Source organism: Cydia strobilella, chromosome 13 (assembly GCF_947568885.1).
Source record: "Cydia strobilella chromosome 13, ilCydStro3.1, whole genome shotgun sequence".
NCBI classification, from domain to species: Eukaryota; Metazoa; Arthropoda; class Insecta; order Lepidoptera; family Tortricidae; genus Cydia; species Cydia strobilella.
This window is the reverse complement of record NC_086053.1, coordinates 9,274,869-9,293,315: the sequence shown is the minus strand read 5'-3', so window position 1 is coordinate 9,293,315 and position 18,447 is coordinate 9,274,869. Positions and strand designations below refer to the sequence as shown.

Below are 18,447 nucleotides of genomic sequence, written 5' to 3'. Positions count from 1 at the left end.
CACCTTTGAGTCTAAAGTGTGTTAATTAAATAAGTTAATATTTTCACCCTTATGTAAAAAAAACCGGCCAAGCGCGAGTCGGACTCGCGCACGAAGGGTTTCGTACCATTACGCAAAAAACAGCAAAAAAATCACGTTGTTTTAGCGGCTACAGAAATACATCATCTGTTAAAATTTCAACTGTCTAGCTATCACGGTTCATGAGATACAGCTTGATGACAGACGGACAGACAGACAGACGGACGGACAGCGGAGTCTTAGTAATAGTGTCCCTTTTTTACCCTTTGGGTACGGAACCCAAAAAAAAGTTCCACATGTAAATGTAATTTAATACCAGTTTGTTGTTTCGTTTTTCCTTTTAAAGATTAATTAGCAATGCCTCAGGGCATAAACGGCACAAAAAATGCTGAAATTACCTTCAAGTAGTAACTACCTAGTGTATACGTTATGGATGGTATAGAAAGGATCGCAATCTCTTATGGCAGAATTGTTGTAAAAGTGTCCGCGTTAAGCTTTAAATAATAGTTCCTAATCTCTCCGGTGGCGCTAGTTAGGCTCTGGGACATGAGTATAACATAAACCATATAGGGCAACAAATAACCCGACCAAATTACGTAGGTTGTTTTTGGTAGTATTTCGGTGTATGGTGGCGCCGCCTAATTACTGTTTTTTGATGGACACTTTTCATACATAGAGATTTGGCTCCTTTATATAGTCTCCATGGTATACGTGTTACCTACCTTCAGACAGATATATTGATCTAAATCCATTGTTTGTATAATAAATTTGCTATAGGATTATACACTTATGGACAAATTTAGAGGAACGCAAAAAAAAAGTTTAATTACTAATTTTAAAATTAAAATAATTAAACCTTTTTTTGCGTTCCTCTAAATTTAATTAATAGTTATCTATTCTAACTCTTATCGGAGCTGACTGTTAAAAACTGATAATCGAATGTCAGTTTTACTCATTGAATATAGAGCACAATGTTAGATGTACCGCATGTTGTCGCTAAATCGCCTCCGCTTTTACAGTGTATACATTTCCCTTCAAGATTAATTTATCGAAGTAATATTTCTTTTTCTAAATTTTCTATACAATTCTGGAGAATAAAAAGCGAATAATATGCACCCCTGACATTGTGTCTTAAAAATAAAAATTGTTGCTATAATCTTCAAGGAAAAAAAAACAAAGACCATCGGAAAAAAGTGGGCGCAGTAGCAATTTTCCGAGATACTCAATTGTCATTCCCAGACTGTCTTGTATTGTGAAAAATAATAACCTTGTTTTTGTCATAATCAGTGTTCGTCTTTTTTCCTAGTGTAATATTTAAATATACACGGTGGCTAAAAAATAAGTGCATTCCCGTTGCCAGGGAGGTTTTGGGATTATACTGAGCAACTTACTATGGGACCAACCCCGAAATCACGAAAAAAAATTTGGCTGTTTCATACATTTTGGCTGGTCCATTTTCTATGGGTTTCGCGAATTCGTGGTTGGTGGTTGGTAGTAAAAGTTGCTCAGTATAATCCCAAAACCTCCCTGGCAACAGGAATGCACTTATTTTTGGCCACCCTGTATGTAGAATAGATCCTACAAGTTGTATAGACGGGGAGGATGCATAACTAGAAAACGACCTACATAGCAGTATGTTTTTTATACCGTCACCAACGATGTTTGAAATTAGTCCATTCATCCTAAGCCCGTCTGTCAACTTTTTTTAAGGTTATATGCGGTTATTTTGCAAACAAGCTTCTGTAATAACTTCTATTTTTCCTTGTTACCAGTTTCCTGTTTCACGTCTCAAGTAAATTAACTTTATAAATATGGCAGAAAAGGCAGCTGAAAAGTGAAACACTATAATTTTTAACCCGCGTAATGGAAATGAATGTTCTATTGTTTATTAAGTTTTTTCGGGATTATGTAGTCTCTTAGTTGGGTTCTCTCATTTGTTAAGAGATATTTTTTTCTGATTATGTCTGTCTATTTTTCATCGCGTAGGTACGAGTACTAAGGTCAAAGGATTTCGGGAGTTACAAAGTAAGTACCTATGTACTGTCATATTACAGTGAGTATGCAGCATCCCTATGATATAACATGAATACCTTACTTAACTAATTAGGTAAATTTAGCTTGTGAAAAATAACGTTATATCATGCATGTATATGTCGAGCAGTCTATTTTTCAGTCAATTTTTTATTTTCGAAGTAGCACGGAAATACAATACGATATAAGTGCTATATAACGAAACAATTGTCATATACGAAGGAAAAAATGACCGAGGCCTCCAGTGTCCAGAGCTGGAACCGCTGGCTGGCTGGCTGGTGACCGGATGGCCGAGCGGTCTAGGCATCTGTCGCGTAAACGAAGGACGCTGCTTCGATTCCAGCTCTGGACACTGGAGTCCTTGGTCATTTTTTCCTCCGTATATGACATTTATTTCGGTTTATAGTTTAATAAAGTATGTAGTGTGTCTACTTGGAATAACACAAATTAAAATATTTTCATAGAAATTTAATTTGTTCTTCGAATTAACTTTTTCAGTTTGCGTCTGATAAAATGTTCACAACTTCACAGTGCCGAATGCTGCATCGTACATTCGACAGTTGAATAACATCGTTATCAAAAGTAAACTTACGTACAGATTCGTCACTACCCATGTAAGTGCACTAAAATCATATCATATCATTTAATATTTGCCACATCAATCAAAATTACAAAAATGTACTTGAGTGTTCAGTCCTGACTCCTGCGTGCAAGCATGACGCCTGCTACCAACAACGGTGCCAGTAGCACGCGTCTTCCACTTAAGAAAAGTCTTTCAAGATTCCCTACATACAATGAAAATAATTCTAGTAGTTTCTTGTCTGAAAATAAGTTTATTTTCAACCTACCTAGTAGGTACCTAATCAACCTCTTAAGGGTTTTCTGTTTCACTTTTATCTATCGGTATATATATGTATATGTATATATTGTATATGAAGTGGAATCGTATGGAATCGTATTTACAGTAATAATTGTGAACTTATACCCCATCAGTTCAACTCGGTCGAGTCGGTAAATACGCATTAGTTTTAGTAGAACCCATTCGGTCAGAAGTTTTATTGTTATGTGCTTCTTGCGGTTGATATCGAAGTATCGTTCGTACTATTTATTTAACGCAAAACTATTTTATATTCTAAGCTATGTGCCATGTTCAATAATAAATATAGTCAATACATATATTTATTACATACGCTTTATAGCCTAAGGTGTTTTATCGAAGTATATCTATCACAATAAAAATGACCTTTTTGTTCCGAAACTTATTTGAGAATTCTGACCAAACGCAAGGCAAGTAAATAGAGTAAATATGTACTAATTATAATATAATATGTAATATGTATTATGTAATATGTACATATATTATAATTATAATATGTACCTATCGAGAAAACTTTATTGACCGAAGCGTCCGTAGCGAAGGTTCACGTTTTGTATCAGGCATTTTGCTTTCGTATGTTGGATGTTCTCCTCTGCAGGTCGCAATAATTATCAACCAATTGTCGTGAAATTTTGTGACCAGATTCTATGAATACATATAATTTTTTTGTCCGGTTTTTGGAAAATTTTCAAAACGGCGGAATCGTGATAGCTCGCCCCTTTACAAATAGTCGTATCGATATATATCATAAGTTTTTTTTCTTTTTGAGACATGTTTACAGAGTAAATGGCAAAAAATGCAGAAAATTTGTATCGCTGGTTTAGGCGCTATTGAGTTTTCACTCGAGATACATAGTAGTTAACATACATATTAAGTTTTTACTCGAGAATAAAGGGGCCCACTCACTATCAGTCCGCCGGACGATATCGGCCTGTCAGTTGAAACAAAAATTTGACAGTTCCGAACAACTGACAGGCCGATATCGTCCGGCGGACTGATAATCAGTGGGCCCCTTTAGTAGCCAAATCTCGTCAGCTTAGCTAAAGGCTATATCATGGCGCAGTTTGCAAACAATCGCTTTGTAATAGGGACCGTTCGATCCCCAGTAATATAGTAGTATGCTGTGTGTGTGTGTGTGTGTGTGTGTGTGTGTGTGTGTAGTAGTAGTATACTGGGACCATAATTAACACTAAAATTTCGAACAATCTTTTAAAAAAAATATTTAAAATTTCATATTGTTGATAGATTAAGCGCAGGCTAAGCGTATTCGTTTTATTTTTACAAGCTTTTATTTAACTAGCCCTAAAAAATATGTTTTTATTTGTCATTTTTCTAAACGGCGGAGCTATACATTTGCTATGCTCGCGAGGTCTACAGCTCACAGAGCCACTAGTGCACCTAATCGTGTAACAATGCTGCTCGATACAAAATCGAATCGAAAATAGGTAGGTACCACAATTAGGCAAAACCATAGGTATTTGTTTCCAGTTTTGGCTTAAAAATATTTGCGGGTATTTTACAACCACCTGGTTGCTTATTTTCCTGCTTAAACCCACAATTTAAACGATGAGGCAGTACATATATATACTGTGACGTGACCTACTTATTATCCAAAGCAAACCCCTCGACAATTAAAACTCATATACATAACCCATTTTTTTAATACTACGTCGGTGGCAAACAAGCATACGGCCCGCCTGATGTTAAGTAGTCTCCATAGCCTATGTACGCCTGCAACTCCAGAGGAGTTACATGCAATATTAGTCGGAGTTTCCCTGTCCGGGTGAGGTTGACACCTGAGGAGTGTATGGAGGTAATGATAAATGGATAAAAGAGTATTTTTAGGAGAAATTTGTTGGGAGGAATACGTGACACTGTAAACGATAATATAAACGCTCATGGAGACATATATTTTAATGCGCACATGGATTTTCAACATTATGTCTATGACTTCAATCAGCGGTTAAGAAAAACTTTATGATAAGGTTAATATTATTTATTTTTACAACATAATAAACTGACTCAAGTTCTTTATTTCTAAAGTTAGAACTATTTATATAAATGTGAGAAGCACTGGTGGCCTAGCGGTAAGAGCGTGCGACTTTCAATCCGGAGGTCACGATCATAATGTGATCATCGCTTTTCAGGTGAAGGACAACATCGTGAAGAAACCGGATAAATCCCAATAAGGTCTAGTCTACCCTCTGGCTTGGAAGGTCAGATTGTAGTCGCTTTCGTAATAACTAGTGCCTACGCCAATTCTCGGGATTAGTTGTCAAGCGGACCCCAGGCTCTCATGAGCCGTGGCAAAAGCCGGGAAAACGCGAGGAAGATGAGAACTATTTAAGTGTGTAGTGGTCAAATAATCTGCACACGCTCGATAAAGTATGCACAGATCACATTTTGTACACCTTGTCCGCTTAGAAACGTCTCTGACTGACAGTGTCAACATCGTCTACTGCTGAGTGCAGCCTAGTTGGGAAAAAACCGACACCTACACCATACCGTCAGGCGGGCGGTACGCATGTTTGCTTATCGTGCTATATAAAAAAAACTGCACCCATAAATATGTAAACATAGCGCAGCCTAGCTTCATGAAAAAGCAGCCTAAAACCTAGCAGAAATGACGATAAGGTTAATCTTCCCCGATAACAACACGTATTTAGTATCTACACTTGCCGAAAAGGCCACTTTCTTAGCTCATTTGCTTCCTAAATGAGTTTGAGTTTTCCCAAATACATAAAGAAGTTCTATTTCTGGAAGATCCTATCCCTGAGAGGATTGAGGGAGGTTTCATTTTGCGAGTTGGCTAACACGCCCTCCAGTTCAATTTGTTTGTGGAACTGGAAAAAGTTTGCAAAACCTTTTTCACTCAAACCTTGAAAATCTGCTGACGCGAAATAAAGTCTTGTTCAGTTACTTTAAAATAATCATAGAACAGTTTTTTAGGGTTCATTTTTAGGGTTCCGTACCTCAAAAGGAAAAACGGAACCCTTATTGGATCACTCGTGCGTCTGTCTGTCTGTCCGTCTGTCACAGCCCATTTTCTCCAAAATTACTGGACCAATTAAGTTGAAATTTGGTACACATATGTAAGTTTGCGACCCAAAGACGGGCATGTAACGTAAACAAATAAATTTTAAACATGGAAACCACTTTTGGGGGGTAAATGAGAAGATTACAAAATAGTTTTTCAAACTATATCGTGTTTACATATCAAATTTTAAAAATAAATAGTCTTAAGAAAATAGAAAAAGATGAGCATCCCCCCCCCCCCGTTATTTCCGATCTAAAATTATGACAAAATACACAAAATAGTTAGTTAGATGACAAGAAAACCTATTAGAAATGTGCAGTCAAGCGTGAGTCGGACTTAATTACTTAGTTTTTAATCCGACCCGGGTTTTTTAAAGACCTTTCCTCTCACGTTTCATATATAAAAGTACATTGTTAAAAAAATGTGTAATGTACGGAACACAACACACTATCGAATGTTGCCTTTGGAAAAAGCTTGCAGAGAAAAAAACGCCTCTTCTTTGACAGGCGTTTCGGCAGCTATTCCTACCTCTACCTGCCATAGCTAATCCGTTCCATTCAGACAACATATTAAGAACGGTTTTTCAATTTTCAATATTAAAAAATAAACGTATTATAATGATGAAGAGGTAAGTAATAAAATAAAATATGTATATTTTTCGTATTCTCACATTAACAGTAGGTTTTTATGTTGGTTACGACGTTTAAAGGAAACTAATATTAACACTCATCAATAAGTAGTCATGAAATGGAACAAGTATAAAGTATAAATTTAAAATAATTGGAAAAGTAAAAAGCACTAGTTCGCGAATACCTACTTTCCGTACGCTAAACAGCTACGTAAAGTAGCACTTTTTGAGCAACTGTATTAAAAATTATTTTCTTACCATAATTTCGTACTTCATACTTTAATATTAGGAAAACAAGAGCGTATGTATACAATTTAAAACATTTATTTCGCTTATTTGATCTGTATTGTTTCTTTTATTGACGTGCATAATAAAGAGTATTCTATTTAGTTTTGAATGATTCACGGTTAGTTTCACTAGACTTATATTGACCGGTATATAGACCGTGATTACCTTTTGTATCACGGTAAAAGGTAACCACGGTCTATATCCCGGCCAATATAAGTCTAGAGTATTCTATTTATCTATCCAACCGAGAACTGCGTTAGCAATATGAAAAAAGCACTTGATTTGAGATCTTTTTTTTGTAAGTCCATAAAAAGTCCCATTCAGACAATAAAAATGAACTGTAAGGCAACGTTTCGTCCGATTCAACCCGGAGATTGTCGCCATAATCGCCATTGTCTTAGTCAAGCTTTGTAGGAATGAAAGGAAAATCGTCGTTGGCCGACTGTGATAAGATATTGAGGATTCGAAATGAAATGGCCGAGAGTTGTTACAAGAAAATTTAAACAACAGTAGCAATTGTTTGACTTAATGAAATAGAAATTGAGTTTGAAGTATCTAGAATGTAAAAGTAATATCTAGATATACTTACTTATATATAAAAACAAATGTTGGTATAAAGCATCGATTAGTAATTTGTAGCATAATTCGAAGGAAATAAAGTCGACTACTTAAGTAGAAAGCGTTATACATACTCGTAAATCAGCTTATACCTATTACAAGTTTGTTTAGAGCAATTTAATGTTTTTGTACAATAAAGATTATTTTAGTCTAAACACAAGGTCAAATTTAAATGATGAAACTCATTCATAACTTCAAAGCTAGTTTGATTGAGTTCAAGTTTTCTTTATTCTATAATTTTTATTCCTTCTCATTTGGATTATTAATTTAAGATAAATGCCTTCAATTTAAATAATATAACATATAGTTTTTCTAACTGCTGTCAGTTTAATGCATCTAATTTAGTGTATAACTGTCAGCACCAAACGAATCTCCCATATAACTTTATTTATAGTGTGGCGTCCCTTCCACTATCTGTCAATTCCAGCGTCACGTCACAGCCATGTCTATTCCATATGCTGCTGACATAATTCTTTAGAATAAGCAAAGATAGATATAACTCCGTAATAGATGGATACAGTCTAAGGAAAAAACGTGCCTCGAAAATCAAGAAAATTTGATTCTCGATCAGATGGCGCCACTACCTTTGGCCTACTCTCGTATAGAGGGCGTTGACGGTTTCGTTTGTTATTTAACAATTTTAACGCATATCAGTGAAAGGACATGGGTCAAATCATATAAAAATAATTAATGCAAATAAAAAAATCATTTATCCATATTTAAATACATTTTATCGTATTTTTATAAATCTTCATTTTTAGTTTTAAAGTGTATCGATAGATGGCAGTGAATTTTCTGTGGTTACAAAATTTACTATGACAGTACCGCGCTATCTTATTATATCCCTCTTTGGAATAAGATACAAAATATTGTACCTCGTGGAAGTTTTAAAGTACTGTCATGAGGCTTTTTATACGTAGCTATTTTGAGCACTAGACATATTGACTTTCAAAGCATTGTCATTAGGCATTTTGTACAAAGGAATATTGATTTTCAAAAATGAGATCGTTCGATTAAAAGTTCATTAGGACATGCATCTTTAGGAATTTCGTACATTAGACATTTTAATTTTCGATGTTCTGTCTTTAGGAATTCCGTACTTCAGATTTGATTTTAGAAATTATGCTACATAACCATTTACTAAATCCTAAAATAACTTGAGTTAGAAATTCTCCTACTCAGTTTCCGCGCGTTATTGTTAAGGCGCGAATAAGCTTATCGGTATAGGTACAACATGGATACCGAAGATTTAATTTTTTACATAGGTAAACCTTCTTAGTATCGAAAACAAATCTCCTTAGTCGCGGAACGTTCCTAGCCGGATAAATAATAAATGTTGAAAAGATTATCTTGTGAAACACGATACGACAGGTTGAAAACAAGCATACGGACATTTGATGATAATCGGGAATTGCAGCTTATGAATGATTGAAATATCAGAAACTTACATTTATTTTTGTCAAAAAAGCTAAACTTGTGTTAATATTATGTATACCAAGTAGATTGCATTAAACACAATTATCCCGTTCACAACAATCTACTGATTGACTCATCACATGTACTTTATATGTACGACTGTACGTCTGTTAGTCCAATGCAATATTAGACAGTAGTTATACGTTGATATAAACCCTAAACACGTTCTACCACCCCCTACCTAATTGCTTCGGGTTAACAAACGCGAACGTAAAGGAAACTAAATAAAGGAAGGTTTGAGTAATGTACAAACGGAATTGACCTTGTTGGTCTCGAAACTAAACCACATGCGGACTAACGTTTCAACTTGGTTTGCTATTGGTTTGTCATTAGTTGCAGTTAAATTCGCTCATAATATCACATGTTGTTAAAAATATATAAACATAACCGGGTTATTTATACATATAAACTAGTACTAATTATGGTTAGGTACTCGCATAGCCAAAAGAATGTCTTCCTAATAAAAATTTACATGTATCTCTGGGACATAATCTTATTGATAATAAAACAAGAACAGTTAGCTTTTTAAGTAAGGCTCTCAGCAAACGGCGTCGCAACGTAAGAGACACGTAAGCGCAACGTAATACGCGCGTAGAACGAGAGCGCTACGAGCACGAACAAGCTCGAAGAAGTCCGCACACGAAGCGTCGTCGTAGCGTAGCGTATGAAATTTCTGTCGTCATTACGACAGTCGTAGGTGTAGCGTAAGCGAAAAGAACTTTTGATGCAAACAGAACGATTACGCATACGCGACGCTTAGTGCGCAGAACTTTACGCGTCTCGTACTCTTAACGTTTTAACGATACGCTCCGTGTGCGTGTGCTGAGGGCCTAAAATACGCGAGTATCATCTTGTTTGTAGTTTTTTTTTCTTGTTTATCATCTTGCCTACCTACTGAGATTGCAAGCAAAATCCACTTTCCTTTAAAATTCAATCCATATTTTAAAATAAGATTATGTGATAAGTACCTAAGGGCCACTTGCATCATCCCACTAATCAGGCGTTAACCCGTTAAACTGCTAACCCAGTTGTCAAATTGTACTGGTAACCATGGTAACTCCAGGTTTAACCGGTTTGGAGGTTGTCATGAGGGATCAGTGTGTGTTGTCGCCCTGCACACTGCCACCTGCTAGAGGGGGAGCTTCGGGTCCAGGGCCTTCGGGTCCATGGAAGGGACAGCTTTGGCAGACGGAATGCCTAAATGCATTACTCTACGTAAAAAAAATGGTGCGAGTGGCCCTAACTATTATATTTAAGTAGGTTAACTAAATGGTCAAGACTTCTAAAAAACACGCTTGCTTCCCATCAGGTGAGTTGGTGGTCAAGCGTAAACCCAAGAATCTAAAATAAATATACACAAAATTAAAAAAATATATACTACCGGTGAGTGATTGAAGTGATGTTACAGTTTTACAGTATTTTGAGTGACATATAATCCACCATACCGGAAATAGTGTAGCGAAAATATGTATTCGCAAAAATTTGTCAAGACCGAAAAGTTCGACAAGTTAACTTCGTTTCGTATAATATGACCCTCTGCCTGTTTAGGATCAAGACAAGTGGTCTGTATGTGGTCAAATGGTCACTGCTCTGCAGGTTATTCACATGACATTTAAGGGTTAGACTATTCACACCTATGAATGAACCGTTTTTTCATCGGAAAAACTAGCACAATATAAAGTTACTTTTATTTTCGGACCTTATTTCACTGTTTTCTAATATAAAAACGAATAAATGTCTCTATTTCATAATTGTTGTTGTGGTTTTATTATGTCAAACCCTTAAAACGTCTATATGTATGGCACAAGCCGTTGGTATACAGGCAGTCGGCATATATCGACCACAGGGTTTTTAATAAAAAAAGCCTGTACACGGCGGGCTATATTTTTACTGCAATATGTGGTCACAACATTGTCGCCAATATCCCTGCCAGCTGCTGTGTTACAATAAAAAAAAAACAGCATGTGGCTGGAAAATATATATCTCGTCAATATATCTGCAACACTATGGCTCTGTGGTTCTTTACACTGGCTACATAATTGATGTAACAATGGCTGACGAACTTGTACGCGTCGCAGCGGCCTATGTAATTTTAAAAGAAAGCTTAAAATCTAAAAAGAAACGAAAGATGTGGATTAGACCTTATTTTAATAGACGTAAAAATCATCATCATTCACTTGCCCTTATCCCATTTATTTGGGGTCGGCGCAGCATGTCTTTTTCTTCCATACCTCTCTCTCGCCCGTCATCTCATCATTCACTCACATTCGTTTCATATCATCTCTCACACAGTCCATCCACCTTTTCCTCGGTTTTCCTCTCCCGATACTTCCCTCCACATTCATTCGTAATACCTTTCTAGTCCTACGGTAAGCCCAAGGAGGCTTGACAAGAGCTCATAATTATAACTATACCGAACAACGTTGCGCTTTATGAGCATTTGCACAATTCCTATTACCAAATCAAAATACGTCGTCATTGGCAAAATCCTTCCTGAACCTACAAAAGGGGAAAGCCACATATTAATAAAAATAAAATATATAATGTCAGACGTATTAATAAATCAAAATACTAATTTACTTTTGTATTTTTTACGAGAAGAAGCAAGTGACGATAATGCTACATGCTATACGAAAAAGAAGACCAGTTTGCTTTTCTACAAGAGTCAGAGTCAGACGAAGGCAGCTACCTACGCAATATTAATAAAACATTTATTCAGGGAATATTGCCGATTAAACGAAAAGTCAACGTTGAATGAGACTTAATAATTGACGAAATACAACCAAATTACTTACTCAAATGAAATTAATGCAGAGGAAAAAATATTCTTAACATTAAGGTAAGTTCCCATTTCCATAAGGTAAGTTGCGAGCGGCACAGGATCGGTCGGAGTGGCGAGCCTTGGGGGAGGCCTATGTCCAGCAGTGGACGTCTATCGGCTGACATGATGATGATGATGATGATGAAGTTCCCATTGTGAAATTTGCACAATTTCCCCATCCTCTTGACTAAATGCGTGACAACGGCACACCACACAGCGACGAATAACTGTTATGTTACCGAATAATAAATTAACTTTTACTATAGAAGCTCGTAAGGCTCTCTTTACTCTTCAAAAACTGATGAGAGTTGCATTTTATCCACAAGAGTGGCAAAGTACTTTGATGTTAATTTTGAGTTGTTTACTCATGTTGGCTGTTGGAATTAACTTTTAAGTGATGATTTTGAATGATAAAAATTTAGTAGCGTTCATTTGGATTGATTTGTAATGTTTTGCAGTTAGTATTTTCCTCGCGTTAGTGTGGAGACAAATTTTGTGTTTCACTTAGTAGCAGAGTTTTTTAATCCTCGTGCCTTGAAACCCTATCTACGCTCCAGATTCAAATGTTGATATCTTTCGCTGGCTCGAAAATCAAAATTAGCACGAGGAGTTACACAACTACTTTGCTCCCTTGTAAAACAAACAAGATATAGCGAAGGCGTTCGATCGGCTCTGGCATCGGGGTCTCCTGTCGAAGTTACCATCTTATGGATTGCCGGAGGGACTATACAAATGCTAGCTTTTTAAACTGAAATAAATGTCATATACTAAGAAAAAAAGCTTTTTGTCCGGCAGACGCATACGAGCCGTGGTAGACGGAAGCTGCTCCGATAGCATGACCATTAACGCTGGCGTTCCGCAAGGTTCTGTGTTCTCCCCAATGCTGTTTTTGCTGCACATCAATGACATGTTGTCTATCGACGACATTCATTGCTATGGCTACAGTACTGGGGATGGCTATTACACAGGCCGTGCCAACATCCCTCGTTCTGTGGTACTGGAGAGTCGTGAAAAGCTTGTGTCGGATGTTGAGAGCACTCTGTCCAGAGTTTCGGTGTGGGGTCGGGACAATATAGCCCGATTCAACCCCACCATGACACAAGTTTGTGCGTTTACCGCTAAGAAAACCCCATTTACTGTGGTCCTACAGTTCCAAGGCACAGCCCTTACCGTGTCAGGGAGTATTGGGATCCTCGGTGTCGACATCTCCAGTGACGTCCCATATGGAGTACTGCTGTCACCTTTGGGCAGGAGCATCTGGATGTCAGCTTGGACCCTTCGACAGTCCAAAGGCGCGCTATTCGAATCGTAGATGATCCCAAACTCACAAGCGGTATTGAACCTTTAAGTCTAAGGAGAGACTTTGCCTCCTTGTGTGTGTTCTACCGCTTGTACAATGGGCTGTGCTCTGAAGAATTGTTTGACATGATGCCAACGGCCGCTTTCTATCTCCGCACCGCTCGCTTGCCGTCGTCAGGGTGTACATCCCCACACCCTAGACCCTAAGTGGTCGCGTACTGTGCGGTTTAAGAGGAATTTCCTCCCGCGGAATGAATGGAATGGAATGAACTCCTTTCCGAAGTTTTCCCGAGGGTCTACAGTATGGGGTTCTTCAAAATGGAGCGTACAGGATTTTAAAAGGTCGGCCACGCGCATGTAAGAGGAGTTGCAGCCGTCCATAGGCTACGGTGACTGCTTACCATCAGGCGGGCCTTATGCTTGTTTGCCACCGATGTGGTATTAAAAAAGCAACTTTTACCATTATATTTAACTCTAAAATAATCTATCTAAAAAGTGGCCACAAATATATCCCGGTTTCACGTTATTGCCCTACCTTTCTCTTTGCCTTCGACAATTAGTCACCAGCAAATATAGCGATACCTACCCTTTATAAAATAACTACCTACCTATTACTAGAAAAGTGGCGTAAATACGTTAATGGTGTAATTATCAATCGGTGTAATAGCTGTTGCTACTACAAACTACAACTTATAGTAGGGCGGCGGAACAGGTGTTAAGTTACTTTTCGTTCATGTCATCTCGGATTTGGGTAAATATTATCAATGCATTCAGTATAATGTCCTGAACACAAATATATGCGCTTGTCATCTCATATATTTGTATACCAAATATACCCATGTCGGAGACGACATGAGCGAAAAGTAACCTAAAGCCTGTTCGGCCACGCTACTATACAGGGTGATCAATCCAAATGGGTCAGTATGGAGAAGTCAGAAACTATGAGAGCGAAATCTGTTCTTAGGAACCATGGCGTCGATTTAAGATTTAATAATAATGACATTCAAACTTTTTTTAAACTCGTACATAACCGGGAAACGAACCTGGTCAATATTCTTTATGTAATCGCGTGTAGTATTTGTTTGTATAATTGATCCTGAAATTTGAATAAAAAATTAGAAAATTTTGAATGCCATCATCATCTTCCTTGCGTTGTCCCGGCATTTTGCCTCGGCTCATGGGAGCCTGGGGTCCGCTTGGCAACCAATCCCAAAAATTGACGTGGGCACTAGTTTTTACGAAAGCGACTGCCATCTGACCTTCCAACCCAGGGGGAAACTAGTCCTTATTGGGATTAGTCCGGTTTCCTCACGATGTTTTCCTTCACCGAAAAGCGATGTAAAAGATAAGTTTCGAAAAACTCATTGGTACGAAGCCGGGGTTTGAACCCGCGACCGAAAAAAAACCTAATGCCATTAATGGCATTATTTTATAATAATAATATAGCCTTTTATTCAGATCCACTTAACCTAGTAACATTAAACTGATTTTAACAAAAGATAAACATAAAAACTTATTCTAGTATTTGCTGCTTGCTTATTTTTTGTAGATCTGTTTGCCAATCGGCAAAGGCCTCCTCCAACCTTTTCCATTCCGATCTTTCCCGAGCGACTCTGTTCCACGTCACTCCTGCCACCTGTCTAATATCATCATCCCATCTTTTTCGTGGTCTACCACTCTTCCTTTTGCTGTTCCTGGGGTGCCATCCTGTCACTTTCTTACTCCATTTATCATGACCTCTAATCATGTGCCCTGCCCATTTCCATTTGAGTCTCCTCATTTTCCGTGTTACATCTATGGTTTTTGTTTTATTTCTGATGACATGGTTTCTCAGTCTGTCTGATTTCTTGACATTTATCATACTCCTTTCCATAGCGTATTGACAGGATGCGAGTTTTCTGGTCATTTTCTGATTTAAATTCCATGATTGGCAGCCATATATAAGGACGGGTAGTACACACGTGTTAAATAGTTGACTTTTTATGTTTATGTGCAGTTTTTTGTCTTTCATAGCTTCTTTTAAGCTCCAGTATCTTTTCCAGCCGTTCGTAACTCTTCTCTCTACTTCTTTGCGCATAGGTTCTTCTAGTGTTATGAGCTGTCCCAGATATATATATTCATCAGTGTACTTGATTTCGGTGTTTTCTAACTGTATCGTGACTTTGTTTCCATTTGTCATCATTTTAGTCTTTTCGGGATTTAGCTTTAAACCCACTTTTCCGCTTTCTAACGTAAGATCTTTTATCATTCGATTTATGTCGTCAGGTGATTCGGCGAATATCACAATGTCGTCAGCAAATCTTAAATGCGTCAGCGATACACCGTCCACATTAATCCCGAGATTTTCCCAATTTAATCGTCTGAAAATTGATTCTAGTACCGCCGAGAATAGTTTTGGAGATAGGGGGTCTCCTTGTCTGACGCCTTTTCCTATTTTGAATGGATCGCCTTTCTTTTCTAATTGGATTCTAGCTGTACTATTCCTATATACGTTCCTGATTAGTCGAATGTATTTATGTTCAATCCCTTGATCTCCTAATGCTTCCCAGATGTTCTTATGTAGTAGAGAATCGAATGCTTTGCTGTAGTCAATGAATGCAATATAGTATGTGAGCTGGTATTCGTGGTACTTCTCTAGAATTTGACGTACTACATGGATGTGGTCAATAACCGAGTAGTCTTTCCGAAATCCAGCCTGCTCGATGGGTTGATGTTCATCTAGTGTTCTTTCAATCCGTTTTAAAATGATCTTGGCGAATATCTTGTAAATGTTGGACATCAGGCTAATAGGGCGGTAATTTCCTATTTCGTGTTTATCTCCTTTTTTATACAGTAGGGTTATGTTGGATTCTGTCCATTGTTGGGGAATTATTTCAGTCTGTAGAATATCATTAAATATGTTTGTAAGGACTGGTGTTAAGACTTCTTTGCATTGTCTTATGATAACGTTATTTATACCATCAGGACCTGGTGCTTTGTCTAATTTTTGGCTATCTATAGCTTTGTCGACTTCAGCTTGGAGAATACTGGGAATGTCTGAGTTTTCTGCTAAATCAAATTCGTCTTCTGTTGTGTTATTTTCGTATAGTTTCTTGTAATATGATGTAGCTGTTTCTAATATGTCCGTTCTATTGTGTTTACATTTACCATTGTCTTTTTTTATTTTGACGATCCAATCCATTGAATTCTTTAATTCTTTGTATGCCATTAATTATTATTAAATCTAAAATCGAAGCCATGGTTCCTAAAAACAGATGTCGCTATCTCTCATAGCTTCTGACTTCTCCCTACTGTACTGACCCATTTGGATTGATCATTTTGTATAGCCGACTTGGCAGATAATAGCCGCCGTACGGTGCCGTATGAATTTGTCAAACGTCAAGTTTCAGGAATGATGTATGGGGCTTTATAATTGTCATTTACAACGGCTGTCATAGGGCCACTTGCACAATTCACTAACCCGGGGTTAACTGATTAAACCTGGAGTTACCATGATTACCAGTACAATTTGATACTGGTTTAACAGTTTAACGGGTTAACCCCGGGTTAATGCGATTGGATTTTTTTCTACATTTTACACCTGTTACTACAAATTACTCTTCGTGATATACATTACTTATTTCTCTTTAATACATGTGCTCTGAGATTTAAGAGATACTTACAGACAAGCGAATTTCTATACTTACGCCAAATAAAAAAAACCTACCTAAACCAACGTTTCCTATAGGTAGGTACGTGAAAAAATATGCCGTTATACATATTAGTAAAATAAACACAGTTTGTTTCTCTTTATTAAATGTTGAATACGGTACGAGTATTTGCCTCGTTTATAAAATTTCTAATAAAAAGGGTTCTGACGAAATAAAGCTCCTCCGGAGATTTTCAGTTGGATTTAAATTATAACATTGCTACCTACCTTAATAATCTAGGCTAGCGCCAGTGATAAATACGTGATTTATCGAACAAAAGCAGAATTCTATCGTGAGATTGTAACGCTTCAGTTACGTCAACGATTATTCTTTTTTTCCTGGGATGTTTGTCTAAGTTTGTTTGCCATCATGTATTACTTCCTGAAAACGCATAATATTTACGAGCAGAATTTTCGAGTACAGTGAAAGTTACATAAATAGGCACATATCCACTTCAGGAAATTACGCATACATAACGGAAGTTTTCCATGCAAGGAACTTCCAACAATAAACGCAGCAGTTACAAGAATCTACAGGTAGGATAGGAACTTACCTCGCGCAATATAATCACAGGCACACACCTAGCTTTGAGGGAAAATAGAGTTTCAGCTCTCTAAACACACATATACATGCTTTACTACTTTTCCATATATGCTTACATATAGCCCTCGGTGGGTATACTTGGGAAAAAAGACGTTCGGACTTTTCCCGATAATCGGCGACCGCGCACACCTCTCAGGTACCGCGAAGCAACTAAATGAAACGCACGGCCAAACTTGCTGACGAGACATACTGCGCATGTGCCAACCGCCAAAAGTTGGAGCACGTACCTACAGATATTTAAATGTTAAAACAAACGGAACCTTTTAGAAATCGCGTGCGAAACATTTTCTAATTAGGTAGCGGAATCGGTAAAAACCGTCCTTTGTGGTTTAAGGGTTTGAAATAGGATTTCGCTATGCCAATGCGTTTACGGTTGAAATGTATTACGTGGGTGTATAGCCTGCGTCAGTTGACCTTTATTGGAATGATACAATTTGGGATATACAGAGTACTAGGTACGTTTATCGGTGACAATGACGTAACAAGGTGTATTTTTTGATCATATTAATTCACGTATTAAATTAAAATCTAAATATTTTCAGGCTTATCTCTGTGGGCAAGTTCAATATTCCAGTAATTTTATACACATATTTTAAAAGTTGGAAGATTGTTTGATGAATAAGCTTTGTCTTTTGACATAATTGGATTCCGACATTACTTTTTGTATATATGAGTTATGGTGTCAATACGTTAAACAAATCATCAGTTATAATACTTATAATATGTACAACCATATTTTATAAATATAGTCTTCGAAGGATGGTCAGATTTAAACTAATAACATCTCAATTCCAACAAAATTAATATAAATTAAGCCACAAGCGAAATTTCAGACTCGCTATAATTGCTTTAAGAAATTTTCGTTTCTGTCTTTACAGGTTCAAACTTATATTATAATTATTTACATGAGCTATGTCGAGGTTTTCCCGAGGGGCTACAGTATGGGGTTCTTCAAAAAAGGAGTGTACAGGTTTTTAAAGGGTAGGCAACGCGCGTGTAATATCTCTGGTGTTGCAGGCGTCCATAGGCTACGGTAACTGCTTACCATCAGGCGGGCCGTAT

At 37.2% G+C, this 18,447-nt stretch overlaps 1 protein-coding gene across 1 annotated transcript in view; it reads right to left on the bottom strand.

Moving 5' to 3' along the window:
- The window catches only part of LOC134746660 (synaptotagmin-15-like), a 71,990-nt gene extending 54,388 nt beyond the window's left edge, over positions 1-17,602 (bottom strand). Inside the window, exon 1 of the mRNA XM_063681163.1 lies at positions 17,336-17,602. The gene's annotated coding sequence lies outside the window, so the exon portion shown is untranslated. The remainder of the gene's footprint in view (positions 1-17,335) is intronic.
- Positions 17,603-18,447: the final 845 nt, after the last annotated feature.